General features: G+C 34.6%; 1 protein-coding gene across 2 annotated transcripts in view; it reads left to right on the top strand.

The window, feature by feature from the left end:
- The window catches only part of WASL (WASP like actin nucleation promoting factor), a 69,269-nt gene that overhangs the window by 6,739 nt on the left and 37,211 nt on the right, over positions 1 to 25,319 (top strand). The window contains exon 1 of one of the 2 annotated variants that reach the window (XM_087430260.1): positions 16,961 to 17,200. The exons of the other annotated variant lie outside the window; for it this stretch is intronic. The gene's annotated coding sequence lies outside the window, so the exon portion shown is untranslated. Of the gene's footprint in view, positions 1 to 16,960; positions 17,201 to 25,319 lie in introns of those variants that run through there. 2 annotated transcript variants of the gene reach the window in all.

Here is a 25,319-nt window from a genome sequence, read left to right as displayed (position 1 = left end):
GGGATTCTTAGAAGTGGTAGAGGATTACACTGCTATAATAGCAATACAAGAGAGTGAAATTAATTAGAAAACATCAGTTTCACTTTGGAGTTAATATGTTGTAAAGGAATTATGACCCATTTTTAAAGAGACTAAATAATTGGATGTGGAGTAATGTTGAAGATGCAAATCTAGAAAAGCCCCCTTTAGAGAATAGAATCAAAGGAAAGATTTGTAGTAACTTCATATCTCAGTGTATCTTTTAATTTACTTTAATTGTTCTTCAATATCCTTGGCCCCTTGGTTTCTCTGCTATAGTGATTTTTTTTTAAACTTATTTTTAGTTTTACCTGAAGATTTACTATAGAAATTTGTCTCTGTAAAAGGAATACTCAATAAGGACCAGATAAATTGAAACCAAAGGGAAATACGAAAGACATCACATCCAGAAATATAAAATGTTAAAAATGACATGAGGCGATCAAAATTATCATAAGCCAAATATATAGTAGCTTTAGAGCAATGAAATTTTTTTGTTTCATTTTAAACTTTTATATTAAATTTAGAGAAGCTAAAACTATTTACTATTTTTAAGTGTTAAACTAGCTGAGGTTAAACTAGCTGAGTTAAACTACCTTTGATTCCAAAATAAAAAATTTTAAGTGAGGGGCCTGCCTGGTGGCGCAAGTGGTTGAGTGTGCGCCTTCCACTGTGGTGGCCCAGGGTTCGCATCCCGGTTGCGCACCAACGTACCACCTATCAGGCCATGCTGTCAGGCGTCCCATGTAAAGTGGAGGAAGATGGGCATGGATGTTAGCCCACGGCCAGTCTTCCTCAGCAAAAAGAGGAGGATTGGCAGATGTTAGCTCAGGGCTGATCTTTATCACAAAAAAAAAAAAAAAATTTTAAGTGAAATACGCCCTCCAGTATGGTGAATACTTTTTTTGCCGTAGAAATATCAGAAGATACTTAAATACCTAGGAAATTTTCATACTAGTAGAGGAGCCAATTGATTTGTATGCAGTGCATAAAGCTGGTCAGAAACCCAAATGATATCCTTGTTTTTATTAATGAAATATCATCGTGATCAAGTAGTGAGGACTTACTGAATATATAACACCCTCCCAGTATCTTGGAATACATGGAAGGGGTAAGGAAGATCCAATCCTTACTCCTCAGTTGTGTACTAAGTAGCTGGGGAAGACAAAAATCGTGCACAAAATGATATATTTTACAATCTAGCCTATAATAAAGATTTGAATAGTAGAGATGAGAGATATCTCATTGTGGACTTTGATATATCATTGTGGGGCTTGAACATGAGGACCTTAAATGACCTGTAGAATTTATTTCAGCAAGGAAGTGGCTCAGTTCAAGAATAGGAAAATGTGTGAGCAAGTTTGGAGTAGAAAATTTGCATGGAGTGTTTGGAAATATTAATTAGACTGCTTTGGCTAGAATTGAGAATGGTATTTGCTTGAGGAGATAGTGAATGATAAGTTCGAAGGGTAAATTGAGGCCAGATTTTGGAAGACCTTGAAGTTCACACTTACAGGTTGAACTTCAGTCCCTAAGTAGTAGGGAGCCACAAAGATATTTGATTGAAAAAGTGTCAAGATAGGAAGGATCTAGAGATGGGGAAAACTGGAAATTATTATTCAGAATGGGAATAATTGAGTAATGCTTTCAAGTTAACAAAACTCTTTCTTATTCTTTATCTCAGCAGACCTGACCTAAGGAACCTGAATTGTAGCAGCATCTGGAACAAAAAAGAGGATTATGAGGGATAGTAAATTTTTGGTCTTCATGCTCATGGCAGACATCACCTATCACAGCATTTTTTCCTGCTGCATCTACATGTGGTCTCTAAATACTAAACATATCCCTACAGGCATCCACTAGTTCACAGTGGGTGAAATCTAGTTGCTGTTCCAAGGCTATATTCTAAAAGCATTGCGAAGAAAAAATTGGCAGTATCTAGTTGGCTGTGTGAATTCCAGATGACAACAGAACCTTCTAGTGGAAATGGCTAAATAGTAGAAATTGTAGGACTAGAGCCTTTGGAACCTTTACAGAGTAAAGCCTTTGGAACCTTTGCAGAGTGTTGATTATTGAGGCCTTGGGAGTGGAATTAGATCTATGAGGTGTCAGTGCAGGACAAGATTACAGAGAGAGGGAGTATAGCCCATATTTGACTTGGCCAGTATTTGAGAAGGATGGATTCCAGGAGGAGTTGAAGGGGAAGAAAGATGTTCTCTTTAATCTACCAGAAAAATTGTAGTATAGATATTGTTCTGCAACTTAACTTTTTCACTTACATTAATATATCTTTCATGTATTTCCACATCCGTTTATATCTATTGCATACTTTTTATTACTACATCCTGTATTGTATCAGTTTCTTGTAACTTATTAACCTCTATTGAGGGGTGTATTAGTTTCCTAGGGCTGCTGAAACAAACTCGGTAGCATAAAAAACAAATTTATTCTTGCACACTTTTGGAGACTAGAGATCTGAAATCAAGGTGTCAGCAGGGTTGGTTCCTTCTGGACACACTGAGAGAGGATCTGTCCCATGCCTCTCTCCTGGCTTCTGGCATTTGCTGGCAATCATTAATGTTTCTTGGTTTATAGATTTCATGACTCTAATCCCTACTTATGTAATCACATGATGTTCTGCACTTGTCTGTCCCTTTGTCTTCTCTTCTTATAAGTACACCCAGTCATTGGATTAGCATTAACCCTAATGACCTCATCTTAACTTGGTTACTTCTGCAAAGACCTCCTTTACAAATAAGGCCACATTCACAGATGTAGGGGTTAGGACTTCAACATAACTTTTATCGAGACAGTTCAACCCATAACAATGGGTATTTTTACTTTCCAGGTTTTTGCCTTTAGAAACAGTGCTATAATGAACATTCAAATACATATTTCTATGTATCCTTTCCAAGTATTTTTATAGAATAAATTCTAAGAAATGAAGTCAGAGGGCATGAGCATTAAAATGCTAATAGATACTGCTGAGTTGTCTTCCAAAACAGTTGTTATCAAATTCTGTATATTCTCATCAACACTAGGATTTAAAAATCTTTTTCACTTCTCACAGTTTCACTGGTCCAAAAAAATGTCATTGTTTCTAGTTTTTAGTGAAGTTAAACATCTTTTCATGTCTGATGATCATTTATATTTCTTCTGTGAATTGCCTATTCTTGTCTTTAGACCCTTTTTCTATTGAGTTATTTGTTTTTTCATGGTGACTTGAAGAAATCTTTAGGGATGGTAATTATGTATTACAGTATTTTTTGGCAGCTTGTCATTTATCTTTTGACAGAAGTATTTTCAGTGTTTTTGGTCATTGCATAGGTTTTTAATTTTTCTGTAGTTAAATGTAATAATCTTTCTATTATATCAAGCTTTTATTTAATACTGTCCTAACTCAGAAGTGCAAAAATATTCACTCATATTTTCCTAATACTTTTATGGTTTTATTTTGAACATATTATCTTTGATCTTTCTGGAAGTGACTTTGGAAAACGAGTGTAGTAGAAATCCAGCTTTATATTTTTACAAATGGCTAGTTATTCCAGTGACATTTCTTGAGCAATTTATATTCTCCCACCTATTTGAAATGCTGCCATTATAATTTACTACATTACTAGATGTACTTAGACCCATTTCTACATTCTCTTCTATTTATTTCATTTGTTTATGTATTATTTTGCCAGTATACAGAATTTTTAATTAGTGTAGCTTTATAATGATGATACAGTTTGATTAGCGTTAAGCCCCTCGTTGCTCTACTTTTCAATATTTTTTGGCTGTTTTTATGTGCCTATGCTTAGTGTTTTTTCAAGACTTTGCCTCCCACCTGTATACCCCACCAAAAAATATTTGCTTCAGTTTGGAATAGCGTTGGGTTTGTAGATTAGTTTAGGAAGAATTGACATATTGAGGCTAACCTTTAGAAAGCAAGTCTTTTATTTACTAGTTAAGTCTTATTTCCTTCTATAGTTTTATAATTTTATCATGTGTACTAGCCATTTAAAAAAACTTTTTTGAGTACAAAAGTAATATCTAATTATACTCATTGTTTAAAACACACACACACAGAAGGCATTATACGGAGTTCAAAGTTAAAATACTCCTTTATCTCTCTCATCCCCCTATACAATTATGCTTCGTGGAAAGCTCTTCTTAATGCTTTGATGTGACTCTTTCCCATCCTTTTTATGCATGTGTATATATGTATATGTATGTCTGCATTTTACCTGAAAGGGGTCATATTATGGGCAGTTTGTATAAGGTACTTATAGATTTACCTCATGCTTTTTTTTTTAAGAAACATTTTTATTATGGTAACTTTTAGACATGTACAAAGTAAAGTAGCATAATGAACCTACATGTACCTATCACCCAGCTTTAGTGGGTACCACCTCATGGCCAATCTTGTTTGCTTTATATCCCTACCCACTTTTCCCTTTCCTGTATTATTTTTAAGTAAATCCTAGGCATCATATGATTTTTTTTCCCCCTGATCAGTCTGGTAAGGGGTTTATTAATTTTATTACTTTTCTAGGGGAAAACAAACAAACAAACCAGGTTTTAGTTTAATTGATTTCTGTCATTTTTCTTGTTTTCTATTTTATTGATTTCTGCTCTGATCTGTATTATTTCCTTCTGCTTACTTTAGGTTTAATTTGGTTTTCTTTTCTAGTTTTTCTTAAGGTGGTAACTACTGAGGTAATTGATTTGAGACCTTTTTTCATTTTCTAGTATAGGTGTTCAGTGCTATATATTTCCTCCTAAATACTGGTTTAGTGGCATCCCACATATTGGATATGTTGTATTTTCATTTAATTTAAATTACTTTCTAATATTCCTTTTCATTTCTTTGACCCACAGATTTTTCAGAAGTATGCAATTTAGTTTCCAAAGATTTAGGGATTTTCCAGATCTCTTTCTGTTATTGATTTCTAACTTAATTCCATTGTTATTGGAGGACATATGAATCCTTTTTATTGAGCAGTGTTTTATAGGGCAGAATATAGTCTAAATTAGTGTTCCACATGCACCTGAAAATAATATATATTCCACTGTTGCTGGGTGGAGTGTTCAGCAAATGTTAATTATATCAAGATGGCCAATAGTATAGTTAAGTCTTCTGTATCCTTAATGATTTTCTGTCTACTTGCTCTATCAATTATTGAGAGAGGGGTGTTGAATTCTTCCATTATAATTATGAATTTGTCTGTTTTTCCTTGCAATTCTGTCAGTTTTGCTTCATATGTTTTGAAACCTCTTTATTAGGTGCATAACCGTTTACAGTTGTTATGTCTTTGAAGAATTGACCATGGTCATGAAATGACCCCCTTTCTCCCTGATGTACTTTGCTCTGAAATCAACTTTGATATTCATATAGCCAGTGAAGCTTTCTTTTGATTGGTGCTGTAATCTCTTTTTGTGTTTGTTTACTTTTAAGACCTTTAATTTGGATCTTTAGACCATTTACATTTGATGTGATTATTGATATGATGGGTTTAAATTTACCATCTTCCTGTTTGTTTTGTTTGTCTCACATGTTCTTTGTTCCTTTTCTCTTCTTTTTCTGCCTTTCTTTAGATTTCTTTAGTATTTTTGTGTGTGTGTGTGAGGAAGACTAGCCCTGAGCTAACATCCAATGCCAATCCTCCTCTTTTTGCTGAGGAAGACTGGCTCTGGGCTAACATCCGTGCCCATCTTCCTCTACTTTATATGGGATGCTGCCACAGCATAGCCTGACAAGTGGTGCGTCGGTGCGCGCCTGGGATCTGAACCTGCGAACCCCTGGCTGCCAAAGTGGAGCACACACTCTTAACCACTGCGCCACTGGGCTGGCCCCTTCTTCAGTATTTTTTATTTCCTTTTAATCTCCTTTTTTATTAGTTGTAACTTTATTTTGTTGTTTTTGTGGTTGCTTTACGGTTTACAGTATATATCTTTAACTTATTACAGTCTACTTGCAAAGGCTATTACATCACTTCACATTTAGTATAACAATTTCCCAATAGCATAATTCCATTTCTTCCCTTCAGGCTGTATTGTTGCCATACCTTTTACCTTCTACTGTTGTAAACTCCCTGATACATTGTTATTATTTTTGCTCTAAAGATTCACTTATCTTTTAAAGAGACTTAAATAGTAAGAAGAAAAGTCTTATATTTATTTTGGTTATCATTTCTGGTGCCCTTGATTCCTTTATTTAAATCCAGACTTTTGTCAGTTTTCTTCAGCCAGAGTATTTTTTTTCTTTCTTTTTTTTTTTAAACATCCCTTGTAATGCAGGTCTGCTGCTGATAAATTTTCAGCTTTGTATATTTGAAAAAGTCTATATTTTGCCCTGATTCCTGGAAGATATTTTCTCTGGATATAGAGTTGTAGGTTGATAGTTTTTTCTTTCTGTAGTTTAAATATGATGCAAACCTCTGACTGGAAATCTGCTGATGTCTTTTTCTTTAATCTTTTGTACAAAATGTATCTTTTTTCTCTGACTGCTTTTAAGATTTTTTCTTTACTACTGGTTTTAAGGAATCTGATTATGGTGTGCCTTGGTGTAGTTTTCTTATTGTTTCTTGTGTTGGAATTTCTTGAGCTTCTTGGATTTGTGGATTTTTAATAGGTTTATATCAAGTTTGGAAATTTTTCAGACATTTTTCAAATATCCACCCTGCCTGCTGGATTTCAGTTACACAAATAGATTGCTTGAAGGTTTCCCACACCTCACTGCTGTACAGTTCGTTTTTTTAATTCTACCTCTTTCTCATTGTGTTTCTTTTAGATAGTAACTATTGCTATGTCTTCAAGATCACTAATCTTTTGTCTATGATGTCTAATCTGCCATTAATATCATCCAGACATTAGTTTTTCATATCAGACATTACAGTTTTCATCTCTGGAAGTTTAATTTGAATTTTTTAAAAAGTATATTCTATGTTTCTGCCTAACATGTTCAAGCTTTGCTCTAGCTTAATCTGTGGAATAGAGGTATGATTGTTTTAATGGCCATGTCTACTAATTCTATCCTCTGTGTCAGTTTCTCTAGATTTATTTTTGTCTTCACTATGGATCATATTTTTGTGCTTTTTTACGTGCTCGGTAATTTTTGATTGGATGCTAGATATTGTGAAATTTATCTTGACTTTATTAACCAGTCTTTTGAGTTTTTAGTGGTAAGGTGTTATTTTTTATTTTTCACTAAAGTCTTCTGTAATTGCTAATTACTATATTTTAAGAGCATCCTGCCACCTTTTCTTTACAATAATAACTAATTAAATATATCTAAAGATGCTAATTTTTTTTAAGTTCTCATCATTGAAAAAAATTTTCAGTGTATATTTACATATTCCCTCTCTTCTTTGCTGCTGTTTCCTCAATTATCTGATTATTCTTGGTTGTTGGTCCAAATACATGTTTGAAGGACTGCTTTCTCAATATAGATAGGTAGCTTGGATTTCTTTTCTTTTGAATTAATAGACTTTATTTTATACAGCAGTTTTAGGTTTACAGAAAGATTGTGCAGAAAGTACAGAGGGTTCACATACACCCGTCTCCCCCTTGCCAACCCCAGTTTCCCCTGTTACTAACTTCTTGTCTTAGTGTGGTACATTTGTTAAAATTGGTGACCGGTATTGATTCATTATTAAACTAAAGTCCGTAGTTTACAGTAGGCTTAACTCCTTGTACAGATCTTTAGGTTTTGGTTTTCATAAATGCATGTTATGTACCCAGCGCTAACAGTATCATACAGAATAGTTTTACTGCCCTAAAATACCCCATGCTCCACCTATTTATCCCTCCCCTCTCCTGCTGAAACCCTGCAATCCACTGATTTTTTTACTTTCTATATAGTTTTTGCCTTTTCCAGAATGTCATCTAGTTGGAATCATGCAGTATGTAGTCTTTACAGACTGATTTCTTTCACTTAGCAATATGCATTTAAGGTTTCTCCATGCCATTTTGTGGCTTGATAGCTTGTTTCTTTTTATTGCTGATTAGTATTTCATTGTATGGATGTACCATGGTTTGTTTATCCATTCACCAATTGAAGGAAATCTTGATTGCTTCTAGTTTTTGGTAGTTATTAATAAAGCTGCTATAAACATTCATTTGCTGGTTTTTCTGTGGATATAGGTTTTCAGCTCATTCAGGTAAATGCCTAGGAGCATGATTCCTGCATCATATGGTAAGCCTGTGTTTAGCCTTGTAAGAAACTGCCAAACCATCTTCCCAAGTGGCTGTTGCATTTTGCATTCCCACCAGCAGTAAATGAGAGTTCCTGTTGTTGCACATTCTCACCAGTGTTTGATGTTACCAGTGTTTTGGATTTTAGTCATTCTAATAGGTTTATAGTCATAACTCATTGTTTTAATTTGCAATGCCTAATGCCATGTGATTTTGAGCATCTTTTCATATGTTTATTTGCCATCTGTATATCTTCTTCCTTAAGTGTTTAGTAAAATTCCTCAGTGAAACCATCTTGGCTTGGTGTTTTCTGTTTTGAAAGGTTTTCATTACTGATTGAATTTCCTTAGTAAATATAGGTTTATTCTTATTATCTAGTTCTCCTTGTGTGAATTTTAGTTGATTGTATCTTTCAAGGAATTGGTCCATTACATTGCTTACTTTGGATTTACTTTGCTCTTCGTTTTCTAGTTTCCTAAGGTGGATGCTTAGGCTATTCATTTTAGATCCTTTTTTCCCCTCATATATGCATTCAGTGATGTCAGTTTCCCTCTAAGCACTGCTTTTGCTGCATCACACAAATTTTGGTAAGTTATATTTTCATTTTCTTTTAGTTCAAAATATTTTTTTTTTTTTAGTTCGAAATATTTTTAAATTTCTCTTGAGACTTCTTTGATCCATGTGTTATTTAGAAGTATGTTTAATCTCCAAGTATTTTGAAAATTTCCAGCTATCTTTCTTTTACTGATTTCTACATTGTTGTCTGAGAGCATATTTTGTATAATTTCTATTCTTTTAAATTTGTTAAGTTGTGTTTTATGGAGCAGAATGAGTTCTGTCTTGGTGATTATTCCATGGGAGCTTGAGAAGAATGTGTATTCTACTTGTTGGGTGAACTATTCTATAAATGTGAACTAGATCTAGCCATTGATGGATGGATGGTGTTGAGTTCAACTCTGTCCTTACTGATTTTCTGCCTGTTGGGTCTGTCAAGTACTAATACAAGGTTATTGAAATCGCCAGCTAACATAGTGGATTCACCTATTTTTCTTTGCAGTTCTATCAGCTTTTGCCTCATGTATTTTGATGTTCTGTTAAATGCGTACACATTAAGAATTGCTATGTTTTCTTGGAGAATGGATCCCTTTATCATTATGTAATGGTCCTCTCTGTTCCTGATAATTTTCCTTGCTCTGAAGCATGCTTTGCCCAAAAATTAGTGTAGCTACTCCAGCTTTCTTTCAATTAGTGTTAGTATAGTGTATTTTTCTCTATTGCTGTAACTTATCTATGTCTTTAGAATTAAATTGGGTTTCTTGTAGACAACGTGTAGTTGGGTCTTTTTTTTTTTTTAATCCAGTCTGACAATCTCTGTCTTTTAATTGGTGTATTTAGACCATTTACATTTAAAGTGATTATTGATTTAATGGAATTAATATTGACTATATTAGTTAACTTCTATTCTTTGCTCTTATTCTTTGTTTCTTTTTTTTCTTCTTTCACTGTTTCTCTGCTTTTTTTGGTTTTAATTGAGCATTTTATGTGATTCCATTTTCTCTCCTCCCTTAATATATCAATTGTGCCTCTTTCAAAATTGTTTTTAGTTGTTGCCCTATAGTTTAGTGTACAATTACAGTATATACCTACAGTCAATCTAAGTCCAGTTTCAAATAACACTATATTACTTCAAGGGTAGCAGAGATACCTTATAGCAGAGTATTCCCAATTTTTCCATCCCATCTCTTATAACATTGCTGTCATTTGTTTCACTTATCCATAAGCTGTAATCACTGAATACATTGTTGCTCTTATTATTTTGATCAAACTGTTATCTGTTAGAGCAATTAAAAATACGAAAAATAAAAGCTTTTAACCATAATTTATTCTTTCTCTAATACTCTTTTCTTTGTATATGTTTGTCTGACCTATATCATTTTGCTTCTCTCTGAAGAATTTTTAACATTTCATGCAAGGCAGGTCTACTAGGAACAAATTACCTCAATTTCTGTTTGTCTTAAAAACTATTTCTGGTATGGCCCCGTGGTGTAGCGGTTAAGTGTGTGCGCTCCGCTGCCGGCAGCCCAGGTTCGGATCCCGGGCGCGCACTGATACACTGCTTGTCAGGCCATGCTGTGGCGGTGTCCCATATAAAGTGGAGGAAGATGGGCACAGATGTTAGCCCAGGGCCAGTCTTCCTCAGCAAAAAGAGGAAGATTGGCATGGATGTTAGCTCAGGGCTGATGTTCCTCAAAAAAAAAACAAAAACAAAAACAAAAAACTATTTCTCCTTCACTTTTGAAGGATAATTTTGCTGGATACAAAATTCTAGGTTTTAGGTTTTTCTCTCACCGCTTTAAATATTTCACTCCACTTTCTTCTTGTTTGCGTGGTTTCTGAAGAGAAGTTCTATGTAATTTTTACCCTTTTTCCTCCATAGGAGGAGAAAATTCCTCCAATACAATTTCTTAGGTTCATTTGAAGGCCCACTGAATGAATCCTTAATTTTTTGAGCCTATGTTTGATGCACCTAATGATTATGATCTTTTTCTTGTTTTTGAGAAAGACCCAGGGAAGTCGAGAAGCAGAAGTTATTTTAGCTCTTTATTTGATTAAACATACTAGGAATGATCTTAATCTCATATTAAAGGGGCCCAAAATAATAGTTACCATATGTGCCTAATGAGTAAATATTTATTGAATTTAACCGTCAAAAATTCACTATTAGAAAAGGAGGACATCAGGGAATTGGCTTCATGCATGCATCCACCTATATACCGGAAGACTCATTTTAGTGCTAGAGAAGGCTCATTTTTATTTGTTTCTTGTGTTGTCATAGGCTCAGACCAATCTGTTCATTTCTAAAAACAAGAATCTTCCACAGAATGCTAGGAAACAGTTTGAAGTAACCCCCAAAATGATGTAATACCTAACGGTGAGACTTTGGAAAAACATCTGATAGCAGTCAAGTAACTTATTTAAAAAATAACTTTCTCATTAAAAATACAGTGCTCATTATTAAAGATTAAGACTTTCACTGTCTAATACAGTACCTGGTAGTCACTAGCCACATGTCTGTTAAGCAATTGAAATGTGATTAGTTTAAATTGAGATATGCAGTAAGTGTAAAATACACACTGCATTTCTAAGACTTAGTACAAAAAAAGAATGTAAAATGTTTTATTAATATTTTGATACTGGTTACATGTTGAAATGATAGTTCTTAAAATATATTCAGTTAAATAAAATTTATTAAAATTAATTTCATCTACTTTTTATTTACATATTGGCTACTAGAAAATTTGAAACTGGTTATTTGATTCACATTATATTTCTATTGGGCAGTGCAGAATCTGGTAGTTCACAAAGTAATATAATGATAAAAGTGGAAATAATCTATAAACTCTTGTTACCCAGAAATAACTCTTACTAATGTTTTTGTCTATATCCTTCTGGGTTTTGTTTTGCATGAATTATTGGATGATAAATGTACACATGTGTACTTATTCTCAACAAACACACCCCCACAAGCATAGCATTAATTTTTTATTGATGATGTTTCATGTCAGTAAGTATACCATTTTCAGTGGACACAAGTGCATTTGCCAATTCCCTAGGGATGGACAGTTATTTTTCTTTATTTTCTTTTTATTCCCCCTGACATAGTGTTGCAGAGAATACATATATTCCATCTATCTTCACAGACTTGATCTGTTATTTTACTATGATAATTTCCAGGAAATAGAATTGCTCAATTAAAGGGATAAGCACTTTTTACCTTGCCAAATTGCACTGTCCAGTAATCGGTGCCTTTTATAATGATCTTCTTTGTAGTTCTTGAAAGTGGCTAGCCCCCATGTAACCCTACCTCTGGACCATTAATACTAAGTAACATTAAACAAATATAAGTAGCAATAATTTTTCTGTATTCCATAAAAATGTTCTGAATTCTCAAATGTGATTTTCCTGAATTCTAGGCTTGATTTTTCTAAGTGTTCTTAGAGATACCTCAATTTTAAAATGAAAGTAAATGAATGAGAAGATGAATATAGCAATGTACTTTACAATCAAGTTTCTGTATCTCCCTTTTAAAGTAGTGTATTATGTTTCTTTTCAAATAAAGCCAGTAGGGAGGTTGCATTAATATTTATTGTTAGTAGGAACTTTTCCCCTGATTTATCTAGCTACCTTGTAAACAAGATTGTGTCAAACATAGAAAATAATTAGTTTGGTGGTTTGTTTTAAAAACTCTTCACAGTAAGGTACTTTTTTCACTTTTAAAACAACTGAGGTATAATTTACATACAGTAAAATACACAGACCTTAAATACTAAAATTGATGAATTTTGATAAATCATAGACTTGTGTAACCAGCACCCAAAAAACAAGATTAAGAATATCTCTAACACCTTATAAAGTTCCCTGTATCCCTATTCAGCCAGTTACTTTCTAATTCCCACCTGTCCCTCACCCCCGCCCCACCCCTAGCAATCACTTTTTGATTTCTGTCACTATGGCTTAGTTTTGTCTGTTTTGATTCTTTTACTCAGCATGTTTTTGGGATTTATCTGTGTTATTGCATAGGTGTTCATTCTTTTTTATTGCTCAATAGTGTTCTATTGATGAATGTACTACAATTTATCTGTTCTTCTGTTGATGGATATTTAAGTTGTTTCCAGTTTCAGGCTGTAATAAATAAGGCTCCTGTGAACGTTCTTGCACAAGTTTTTTGTGTGGCACATGTTTTTATTTCTTTTGGGTAAATACCTCTACATTGTCATAGGGAAGATGTATATTTATCTTTATAACAGACTTTTCAGATAGTTCTCTAAGTGGCTGTGCCATTTTGCACTTCCACCAACAGTGTATGGGAGTTTTAGTTGCTCCACATCTTCTCCAACATTTGGTATGGTCAGTATTTTTGATTTTGGCCATTCTAATGGATGTGTAATGGTGTCTCAGTGTGATTTCTATTTGCATTTCCCTGACAGCTAATGGCGTTGCCCTTTCGTGTCCTTATTGTCCATTTGTGTATCTTTTTTTTTATGTAGCTTCTCAGGTCTTTTACTTATAGTCAGTGAGTTGTCTGTCTGTTTATTAATGATTTGTGGGAATGCTTTATATATTCTGGACACAAGACCATTGTTAGAGGTATGTACTTCAAATATTTTCTCCCAGTCTGTGGCTTGTCTAATTATTTTCTAAATGATGTCTTTTGATGGACTGGATTTTTTAGTTTTGATGAGGTCTAATTTATCTTTTTTTTCCTTTTTTAGAAAATGTTTTCTGAATTCTAGGAAATCTTTGCCTATGTCAAGGCTACGGTGACAATCTAATGCTTCTTGTAGAACATTTGTGGTCCTAACTTTTTATGTTTAGGTTTTTGATTCATCTCTAATTAATTTTTGTATATGGAGTACAGATAAAAGATGATCGTTTGATTTTTTTTCTTTAGAGGTTAATTTTTTTCATTGCAGTTAGCCATTTGGTATTGCATCATTGGTTAAAAAGCCTTAATTTTTCATTGATGAATTGACTTGGAACCTTGTTCAGAAATTAGTTGACCATGTATATTTGGATCTATTTCTGGACTCTCTTCTGTCCCATTTATTTGTTTTTCTTTCCAAATGCCGAGGTAATATTGATTTGATTGTTGTAGCTTTATCATACATCTTAAAATAAGGTATGGTGAGCCAACATTTTTCTCTTTTCAAGATTGTTTTGGCTATTCTATGACCTTTGAATTTCCATCTAAATTTTGAAATAAATGTTTCAACGTCTTCCTTTTGAGATTTTGATTAGGATTGTGTTAAATCTGTTTATCAATTTGGGGAGAATGAGTACTGTAACAATATTGAGTTTTCCAATCTATGAACATAACATATTGTAATATTCATTTATTTCTAGGTATTTATTTTTTATGGTATTGTAAATGGTATTTACAATTTTTATTTTCTAATTAATTGCTAACATATAGAAATATACTGTGTATTGACCTGGTATCCTCTAACCTTGCTAAGTTCAATTATTAATTCTAGTAGCTTTTTTGGAGATTCTGTAGTATTTTTTGTGCACATAATCATGACTTTTGTAAATAATGGGAGTTTTACTTCTTTCTTCCCCATCTTTATGCCTTTTATTTGTTATTCTTGCCTTATTTCCCCAGCTTGGATTTCTAATACAGTAATAGAAGTGGTTAAGAGTGGACATCCTAGTCTTGTTTTTGATATTGGTTGGGGAAAGCAGATTTTTTTTTATAGATGCCTTTTATCAGATTGAGAAAGTTCTTATCTATACTTAGTTTGCTGAGAGCTTTTATCATGAATCGTCAATATTATTCTGCTTAGCAAACTCAAACTATGAATGAATTCAAAGCCAAACTATAATCTTAGTTCGTTTTTGTCAGATGTTTTTTTCTGCATCTGTTGAGATGATCATATGATTTTTTTCTATTTTGTTAATGTCGTAAAGTACATTGATTTTAAAATATTAAACCTTACATTCCTGGGTTAAACCTCACTTGTTCGTGATGGTTCTTTTTCGTGGATTGCTGTATTTGGCTAAAATTTTGGATTTTTACATCCGTATTTATGAGGGATATTGGTCTGAAATGTTCTTTTCTTGTAATATTGTTGTTTTGCCGTCAGAGTTTTTGTTAACAGGGTTATGCTGGCTTTATGGGACCTTTAAAAAATATTTCTTAGATATTTACTAGTTTGTAACTGTAAAATTATGTTTGCTTTAAAATACTCATCTATTTATTTTCGTTTCCTGTGACCAAGTTAACTATTAGGGGTTCTTACAGACTTAATATTCAGTTAAAATTTTTACTTTAGGGAAAGAATTGAAATCCCACCTCCCCCATTTAGAAGCCAGTGGGACATTTAATTTAAATATTTTCTGGACTGAGAGATGGTACAGTAGTTAACAGCATGGGCTCTGCAGTTAAGCAGATTTGAGCTCATAACCCAGTTTTATCAGTTGCTACCTCTATGACAATGGACAAATTACTAAATCAGTCTCAGTTTTAGTTTCCTCTTATATGAAGTTAGTGTCTTCTAGGGTTTATATTAAATGAGAAAATACAAGTAAAGTTCATAGCATGGTGCCTGATATAAGTGCTCAATTCAAATTAGTTGATATTAGTATTATTATTTGGAATTCTGCTGAGGAAAAAGCCATAAGATATTTCAAGAAAATGGTTTAGTCTTCTTTTTTTAGAAATACACTCCACTGTAAATTAAAATAGAACATTGTCTCAGAGTTGTAAATTCTGTGCAATATTACGTATGTTCTAATTTTTATCTTTGCATATCTTGACCATTTTCAAATTATTCCCTTCCTCTCTTTAAAAATCAGCACCTTGAGTTTCATTCAAGTCCATGCCTTATGTTTTCTTAGCACAGTAGTGATGGGCATAGTTAATATTTACTGAGCAGTTAACTAGTGCATTACATTTATATACAGTTTATGCACCAGAACAGTGTGTAAAAGGTGGAGCACCACCTATTTTTAAGACTGACTTGAAACCACAAAATTGTTTGTACTGAAAATTATTTGATGCTTCTGTGGTCTTCTTACTTACTGGCCTTGTACTTTGAAAGTTAGTGGAGAAAGTACATTCTTTTTATAAATATATTTTGACTTTGGTATGCTTTTTTGTCTCCAAACTCTTGCTCCTCCCTTCTATGACTGGAGATTGTGGTGAAAGCAAATTTCTGTGGTTTGTGGCATTTAAAATATTAGGAATGGGGATGCATTAACTGAGGTTTTTCACCATGTCATATAGAGGTTTATGATTAATTGAAGTGCCAAGAAGAGAACTATTGTCATTCTTCTAAAAATAATTTAAATACCAGAGATTAGTAATTTCTACCCTTCTGAAAAAGTATTTAAAATAATTTTTATAATGTAGCATTAATTAATATGATTCTAAGAAAGACACTCCTTTCAATTTAGTTGCGCCAATGAATATGAGTGCAAAGTGCATGTAAAATACTGTGGTAGGGGCTAAGAGTACCTAGTTGAAGAATACACGGCCTTGTCTTTAGAGGATGAACAGTGTATTGGTGAAGCAGAGTCCATGTAGGAACGTATTTCAAGTCATTCAATGATAAGTGCTTCATTGGGTGTATAAATGAAATGTTATGGGAATACAGAAATAGAAAAATGTTTGCTTGAGGAAATATGGGAAAAACTTGATCAAGAGTGTGATATTTGCAATAGGTATATGGAGTTTGAAAAGTTTCAAACATATTCCAGCAGAGTGAACAACCACCATAAACTAAGATGAGAAGTATATGTTTGGGCATTTGCAGGTTATTTGGCTGCTATTTCTGATGTATATTGGGTTCATAGCAGGAGATGTAGGTGAAAGTTAATTGCCTCAGGTAAAGAAAGAACTCAAATCCTTGCCAAAGAGTTTGGACTTTATTCTTATCAAATAGGAAACTATTCTGTTTTTAAGCATGAATCTATATATTAAAAGATAATTGGCAAGAAGAATTTATGGAGGAGAAGAAAAAGGCAGAGTGTCCTCTTAGGCTGTTAAAATACTTCAGGCCAAAGGAAGGTATAAATTTCAGATCTCATTTATACCCTTATATAAAACAGCATATATGTAAGTGAAAAAAATGTCCTTTCTTGATTTCCATTAAGATCTCAAAAGTATGAGAATATACGTAATATATATATTTACTGTAAAAGTATATGGTCAGTTAATGTTTTTTGTTTTTTTTTTGGTACAAATAACAGAAACTAGTTCTGGCTGGCTTAAGCAAAAAGGAATTTATTGGCTACAAGAGGATTCAGTGGAATCTGAAACAGAATTGAACAATAAAGCTTCAGGAACAGCAGGAGGCTGGGAAGCTCTGAGAATAACAGCAGGAGTCACTGGAACTCCTCTCAACTCCAGTCATCTCCCCCTGAACTGTTCAGTCCTGTGACTCACTTTGGAATTCTAAATTCCTAGGAGAGAATCTTAATTGACGGAACTTGAGTACAGGTGCTTGTCGCTGGAGAGAGGCAGCAGGTCTCTAACATTGGAAGTATTGGGGGTGGGGGACAGGCAGTTTATCATATGTGTAAAAGCTAGTGAAAATCCTATTAAGATATAGTATGTGATTATTTATTTGGTCTCTCGTAGACCTAAACCTGCTTTAGATGCCATTGTTAAACATGTTTACTTTCTACTGTACTGAGGTGCTTTTTCAGTTAGAATTCTGATTCCAGCTTTTCAGACAGTAAAGGTGAAAGGAAGTCTTTTGTGTTTTTGGAAACTTGGAGTTTTTTCTTGTTCTCTTTATTTTAATTGACCAACTTGCTGAAAACAGAGGAAGTACTAGTCCTCTAATTACTAGTTTGTGTAAACTAGTAGTAGAGCGTTAAAATAATCTGATTGGCAATATCACAACTGATAAATCTGATAATATGGGTATCATAATAATTAACATTCAGTAAGTGCATACAGTGCCTAGCAATTTTCTAAGCAGTTTCTATGTATTATTTAATTCTAATAACCCTATGATAAAGGAGCCATTCAGAGCACTTTACATGTATTAACTATTTTAATCTTCATAAGATCCCAAAATGAAGTGAGTAGTAGTATCTCTGTATTACAGAAGGGGAAATGGATAGGGAAGTTAAGGAATTGCCTAAAATCACGTAGCTAATAAGTAGTGGAATCTATCCCAGTCTGTGCTTTCAGTCTTCACACACTTATTCCCTGAGACATCCCTGATTTTCTGCCCTCACCTTGTCCCTTGTCAGCCTTCCCGGTGCACTTTATTTCTGCTTTCATTTGGGTACTTGTAGCATACTTTGTTGTAGTTATTTTTTTAAATATAGCTCTCTTACTGGGTTACTAACTCCCTGAAGACAGGGACCATCTCTTAATTACTTTTCCATTTTCAGCACATAATAAATATTTGTTAAATTGAATTTTATACCCAAATTTAGTCTCTTAAGTTAGCCAGACATTTGGTGAATAAATGATTTTGTTAATCCTTTTTATTACGAATATTCTTTTGTCTAATGATCCCAGTTCTGTCCTATCCTTGACCGTATAAATTCTGCATCTTGTTCTAAGAAAGTATTTGTATAAAATCTCTTTCCTGGGACTTTCCAGAGCAGCACTGTCCAATAGAACTTTTTGATTATGGACATATTCTGCATCTGTGCTGTCTAATATAGTAGTCACCTGTGGCTGTTGAGCATTTCAAATATGGCTAGTATGACCGAGGAACTGAATTTTCAGCTTTAAATTTAAATAGCTCTGTATGGCTAGTGACTACCGTATTAGACAGTGTAGCTCCAGAGAGCAGAAGAAAGAGTAGTATAGCACCCTCCCACCTGTACCCTAGCCACCCAGATATTGGGCTTACCTATAGAGGACAGTAATGTTGTAAAAAGTCTGTTTGACTCTTAAGTGAATTAGTTCCCAAATAATTTGCACATTAAAAAATAATATGGAACATTCAAGTTATTTATGTACATGGGATCTAAGAGTCACCTTTCTGTTTAAAGAGAAAATCATTAGCTTGTTGTTTTTGCCTTTATAATGCATAGTGTAATTTTATAAAGTAGTTGTTATATTATATAAAATCCTCACATTTCCCCCACATCCCAAGTTCTTGATTTATTGATGGTAAAGATTTTTTAAAAGAAAAAATAACATGATCTACCTTTTATTTTAATACAGTCAGCTTCCTATTCCTTCGTGGAGGTTGCAAACATCTAGTTATGTATTCATTCAATTTCAGTAATAATAACCAGAGTTAGAAATTGGTTCATGCATTTTGAATAAAAATTGCTTTGTGAAACTAGCAGCATTGAGCTTCTGTAGCAACATTGAGCTTTCTGAGGAAGTATATAAAACCTAGTTGAATAAATAATTTCTTTTTCTATTATTGACTAGATCATTATTAATGTTTTAACTACAATTTTAAGTCTTTGAAATTGTGAATAAAGTGCCAGTCTTAAAAACAACTTCAGAAAGGTTCTTGCCTTTTTTTTTTGCCTATCTAATTCTTATGCATAATGTATGGGAGAGTCTTAAATGTTGTTCTTAAAGTCCTTAGTTAGGTTGTACGTTGAATTTAAGCTATTATTTACTCTCAGATAGCCTCTTTGCTTGTCCTTCCCCCACCTTGACTGTATATATAAAAGTCAAGTAAATTAAATGTGCTTGTATATATAATGTGTACACACATCCCTGTGACTATCTTTAAAAGCTTGGATAATTGTGAGTTGCTGCATATAGAATAACAAATATGAAAGACAAAGCCAGTTGAATTTAAAACTTGCTTATCTTGATTAATGATGTTTAAGAGTTCAAAAGACTCAAAGGGAAAGTTTGTGAAAGAAATCATAGACTTTGGCCTTCATTACAGACATAGACTATAGTAGCCAAAGTTTCCTTTTTTATTACTTTATGCCTTTAAACACTGTAGTATGTTATTTTCAGCAATGTTCACTTTTAATTTTTAAGAGGAAGGCTTTTAAAAGCTGCTAGAAATTCTCCCTGGGTTACAGTTTCTAGATCAGAAAGATGATCTTTTTTATCCCCCATACTTATACGATAATGTGACTTGAATAGGTCTTTTTCTTTTGTGTGTGTATTTTTCAAATCAATTAATTTTTTGAAAAGCTAAAATATTCACATTTTAAAATAAAAAAGTATGAAAAGAAAGTGAAGTTTTTCTTTCATTCTGTCTTCCATTTGCCCAGTCCTTCCTTCCCTGACAAAACAAGTACACACACACACAATCCCTAACAACTAGCTACTGTTACTAGTTTTCTGCATCCTTTCCAGACAATTTTATGCATACTTAGGCAAATACAAATTATTTATTCTTGTTTCTGCTGTTGTGCACAAATGTTAGCATATTATACCCTTCATTTTACATATTCCTTTTTTTCTCGCATAACAATGTATCTTGAGGACCTTTCTTTATCATTACTTAAAGAGCCTCTTCATTCTTTTTTTGTTTTTTTCCCAGCAGCTGTATAGTATCCTATTGTATAGCCAAACTGTGGTTTATTTAAGGAATTAGTGGGTATTTTTCTTGATGATCTAGAAAATTCTAGTTGCTTGAGTAATTTTAGATAATTTTAAGGTTCCGAAGATTTGAATTAGTAAATGTAAAATTTGATATATTTTAATGGTTTTGATGGAAGTCTTTCTAAAATGTGTTACCCCTTTACCCTGGTTTAGTTGTATAAACCAAACACATCACTGAACTTAATGTAACTCTTATATCATAAGCTAGGTCATCTATGTGAACATTTTGGGTACCATATATTTTACTATGTTCTATTTCCTTGCTCCCAAGTCCATTGATACTGTAGCATGCAAATTATCTTAGCATGCTGCATCTTATAAATTTATTCATTTTGACCATGGTGAGACTTAACTTTTTTTTTTTTTTTTTTGGTAAGGAAGATCGGCCCTGAGCTAACATCCCTGGCAATCCTCCTCTTTTTGCTGAGGAAGACTAGCCCTGAGCTAACATCCATGCCCATCTTCCTTTACTTTATATGGGATGCCACCACAGCATGGCCCAACAAGCAGTGCGTGGGTGCGCGCCCGGGATCCAAACCCGGGCCACCAGCAGCAGAGCGCACGCACTTAACTGCTATGCCACGGGGCCACCCCGAAACTTAACTTTTAGGGCAGTTACCTGCCAGTTATAACTCTTCTTTCACATTGTATATTATGTTGTCTTTGATTATGTAATATTTTTCATTCCTGCTAGTTATCAGAAACTTTATTAGTGTTTTGTAGATTTTTTTACTATTCTACGTAAGCAAGATTGTTTAATGCTTACCTGTATTTTCGGAGTACGTGAGCTAGACTGCAGAGGATTGCAGCTCTGTTTTTGAGGAAGCACTCAATTGGGCTTCCTTCCAGGAGAGTTGGTAGTAGTGTCTATGAGTCCTAAAGGGAACACCGTTGTCCTAGCTATATCAGAGATCATAATTTTTCCTGTTCCAGGCTTTTTGTTTTTTCCAAATGAACTTTAAATTTCTCAGCATGTTTGATTCTTATCGACTTTTTGATTCTGTGTTTCATCTTATTCTTTAGCATTTCCTGTCCACTAAAAAATGTTTATTTAACCCAACCATTTGTTTAGTTTGAGAGGACCTAATTACCTATCCAGGCCACTGACTTTTTTGAAGAGAATCTTGGTAAGGCTTAGTGAAAAGAGGAACTGCTTCCTCCCTCTGATTGTTGATGACTGAAACTGACTAAAGTGTCTTGTTAGGCAAGCTTCATGTTGCTTATCCTCATAAATAGTAGGATATAACAACAGGTTAAGTGTTAACACTTTTTTGGAGTGTCAAGGAGGGGATCCCATAGGTGACATTTGAACTGAGGTTTGAAAGGTGAGCAGAGTTAGCCAGGTAAAAGGAGGATGTTTCACCTTTGGGAGCACAGAATTGAAATACAAGATCAGGATAGGAGAGAGGATATTGAGTTAGAGAAAGATAGTCATGTGTCTTCAGCATACAATATGATAGATGAGAACGAAGGCTGTGCATGCCTTTCTTTTTGTGATTGGGAATAAGTTATTTCTCCTATCATTTTGCTAATATTCTGCACTAATATTTGCTAATATTCTAATATTACAGACCACATGTAAAATACCTACTTCATTTTACCAAGGGCAGCCAGGTAGATAAAGAATTCATAAATCAAGTCAGATGAGGAATGATCAAAATAAATTTTAGCTGAAAAAGAGATGACCTGAGAAGTTGGGTTGTTGGGAGCACATCTCTATGGAAGTGAAAATGTTATTGCTACTACACAGAAATAAGTATGCTGTAATTAGTTGGGATGGTATACATTTCCAGTTTTGCGTCATTGTAGCTACAATACCTAGCACTTTTGCCTCTCACATAGCAAATGCTCAACTGTCATTTAAATGAATGAATAAAGAATAAAATACCTATGGGTCAGAATTGCCAGGAAAACAGATTTAGTTTCAGTACTAAGAATTTTCTAACTGAGCTGCTCAACAGTAAGATAGTTTTTTGCCTCAAGTTGTGAGCTCCCCATTACAGCAAATATTCAAGCAAATGCTGTGTAATCATCTATTAAAAATGTTATATGAAGGATTCTTACATTGGATAGAAGATTGACTATAAAAGAATCACTTTCCCCTGCCCCCCAACACACGTACCCATTGGCCTATCGAGAGAGTGCATCATGGATGGAAGTACCAGGATCACCTTCAAGGATGGCTAGAGAAGAGCCCCTAGGCATGAGGCTGGAGTTGCTGCTACCGCCGTGTATACCCCAAAGGAAAACAAGCTGAGCCTTGTAAGGGGCTCTTCCAAATAAAAGACCCTGAAACTTAAACTTAATTGACTTCATGGTAAATCGACCTATGTCTCCAGTATATGTATCTTACATCTGCTTGAAATTTTTCTTTTCATAAAGATTCTTTTTTCTCATGTACTAGCAACCCTCTGTTTTCCAACACCCCCACCACTGCCAACTTCCCTTTTACCTCCCCCAAAATAAAGTAAGAAACTTAACCAAATGGAATCAGTAGAGGAATAAAATAATATTAAGGATATGTTGTTCTTGGAGAATCATTTAAATAGGATGGGGCAAAATTATGACAAATTAGGAATTGGGATGAATCAAAGAGTAGTGTGTGGTGAATATAAAATGAACGGCTGATTGGGAAATTCATCCAGAGCTGACCAGTATATGACCTTTGGCAAATAAATTGACCTCATCTGTAAAATGAGGGGATTGGATTATATGCTTGATAACTTTATGGTGAAATGGTATCCGATGGTATTTGGCTCTAGGATTCAGGAATACCCAAATCCTATCAGTGATCAAAGTACTTACCTTTCCACTCTTTCATCCCAAACTTTTATCTGCACAGGGTAGTGGCAGCAGAATAAAAAATATATGTATATATATATCTTGTTATCAGGGCTTGGGTCACAGCTGGTAATGTTAAACTTTGGTGAGCTGAGGTAAGAATCCTAGCGGATCTCCTTTCCACCTTCATTCACTGAAAACCCAAATCCAAACTTCAGGTTTTACCGTAATCCAACTGGTCTTGCAAGAGAGAGGCAGACAAAGGGAAGAGGAGATAGAAGAGGAAAAGAGGAGAAAAATTCCTTTTAAGCAGGTCCACTTAAGCTATAGGAAAGGAGAGGCAGAAGAGAGCAAGCCATACCTGTGTGCTGCCCTTTGCACAGTGTCCTCACCTGTTTGCAAACATGACCGTCTGTCATGAGATCAGTCTCCCTCTCACCTGTATCTGTATATGATTATCCTTCAAGTAGAAAATTAAGAATATGGTAAACCTTGCCATTTGTAGTTTTAGCATCTATAATTTTCAGTGTTTGCAAGTAAGGTCTGTGCCACATAATTTACAGTTTTCTAGATGTGTGAATTTAAGTCACAAGCACCATATGAGATTGATGTGTGGCTGTGAGTGGTTTAGTGAGTGAGCCTAGTCTGTTGCCCAGCACATACCTTTTAGTAAGGCTTTTGGATATAAAGTGATTTTTAAAAAGGTTTCAAAAGAGAAAATGTGCTGGTAATGAGAGTGAGCTCTAAAACTTTTATGATTTGTAGTTAAAAATTTTTGGTAACTTGACTGGTAATTTTAAACACATATCCAATATAAATGGAATGGAGGGAGGAGCTAGAAGCATCTCTTAGAGGTCATTGTGGTTTTTAGTACATTAAAACAATCTCCTACATCTGTTATTTATTGCTGCAAACAAACCACCTCAAAACTTTGTAACTTAGGGTCCGGCCCGATGGCTCAGAGTGCGCCACTCTGCTTCAGCGGCCCGGGGTTTGCAGGCTCGGATCCCGGGTGTGCACCGACGCACCGCTTGTCAAGCCAAGCTGTGGCGGCGTCCCGTATAAAAGTAAAGGAAGATGGGCACGGATGTTAGCCCAGGGCCAATCTTCCTCGGCAGAAAAGAGGAGGATTGGCAACGGATGTTAGCTCAGGCTGATCTTCCTCAAAAAAAAAAAAAAAAAGACTTCGTAACATAAAGCAGTATCAATTTATTTCTCACAATTCTGTGGATTGGCTGGGTGGTTAGTCTGCTTCTGTCACCTAGGCTCACTCATGCAGTGGCATTCAGCTGGCAGGTCTAATGAGAACTGGCCTCAGCAAGGACAAGTAACATGACTGGGGCCTTGCTCTGTGTGTGGTCTTGCACCGTGGGTTTTAGGGCAGCAATTCCAAGAGGGCAAGCCACAATGTGCAAGTACTTTTCAAGCTTCTACTTATATTTGCTGAAGACCTGTTGGTCAAAACAAGTCGTATGGACAAACACAGGGTCAGTGAGGGAGGAGAGTCTACAAGAACTGGGATACTGAGAGGCATCAAGGGCCGTTACATGAAAGATACAGCACTGTACCACATCTCCAGACAAGGTTTCCAAACTGTATATGGCTGTTTATCTCTCTAAACCACAGACTTGAGCTGTGTTTGATGTTACTTTAATATTAAATCCATACCTTTATTCCTTACCACTCTTCTCTTTCTTATCCTCCACCCCACACAGCTCCCGAACTCACTTCCCATTGTAGAGTCTTTGTTGATGTGTCTGCCTAGAATGCTGTTTCCGCTCCACTTTCCCCCACCCTGTGCTCACCTGACTCATTCCTTTTCATCCTTCAGGTACAAGATCACTTGAGGGAAGCCTTCCCACTCTAGATAGGTTTTACATTTTCGTTGCGTACTGGGTTTTTCCTTTATAGAATTTGTAATAGTTATTAATGTTTGCCCATTAGAATGCTTGTTTCATGAGGACCATGGCTGTCTAATTTATTTTTGTGTTCCACACCACTTTCATTCCCACCCCACCCCCATTTATCACAGTCCTGTGTACATAGTAGGTACTCAGTAAACATTTGATGAATGAATATATCTGGCACAGTGGTTTTCTTAAGTAGTTACTAAGGCCTAAAAGACTTTTTATGCTTGGTTCCTAAGACCGCAGCTGTTTTTATCTGACTCCATTTTTCTTCACTTGGGCTTCTGTTTGTTACTTATTGCTTTTTGTCCTCCTTCTCTTCCAGTGCTCCAGCTTTGCTTTTTAAAAGATTACTGGTATTTCTTGTAGAGTCT

The sequence above is a fragment of the Ceratotherium simum genome, chromosome 1 (assembly GCF_057802395.1).
Source record: "Ceratotherium simum simum isolate JZ-2026a chromosome 1, ASM5780239v1, whole genome shotgun sequence".
NCBI lineage: Eukaryota > Metazoa > Chordata > Mammalia > Perissodactyla > Rhinocerotidae > Ceratotherium > Ceratotherium simum.
Note: the sequence above shows the minus strand (reverse complement) of the source record. Positions and strands in the feature narration are given on the sequence as shown.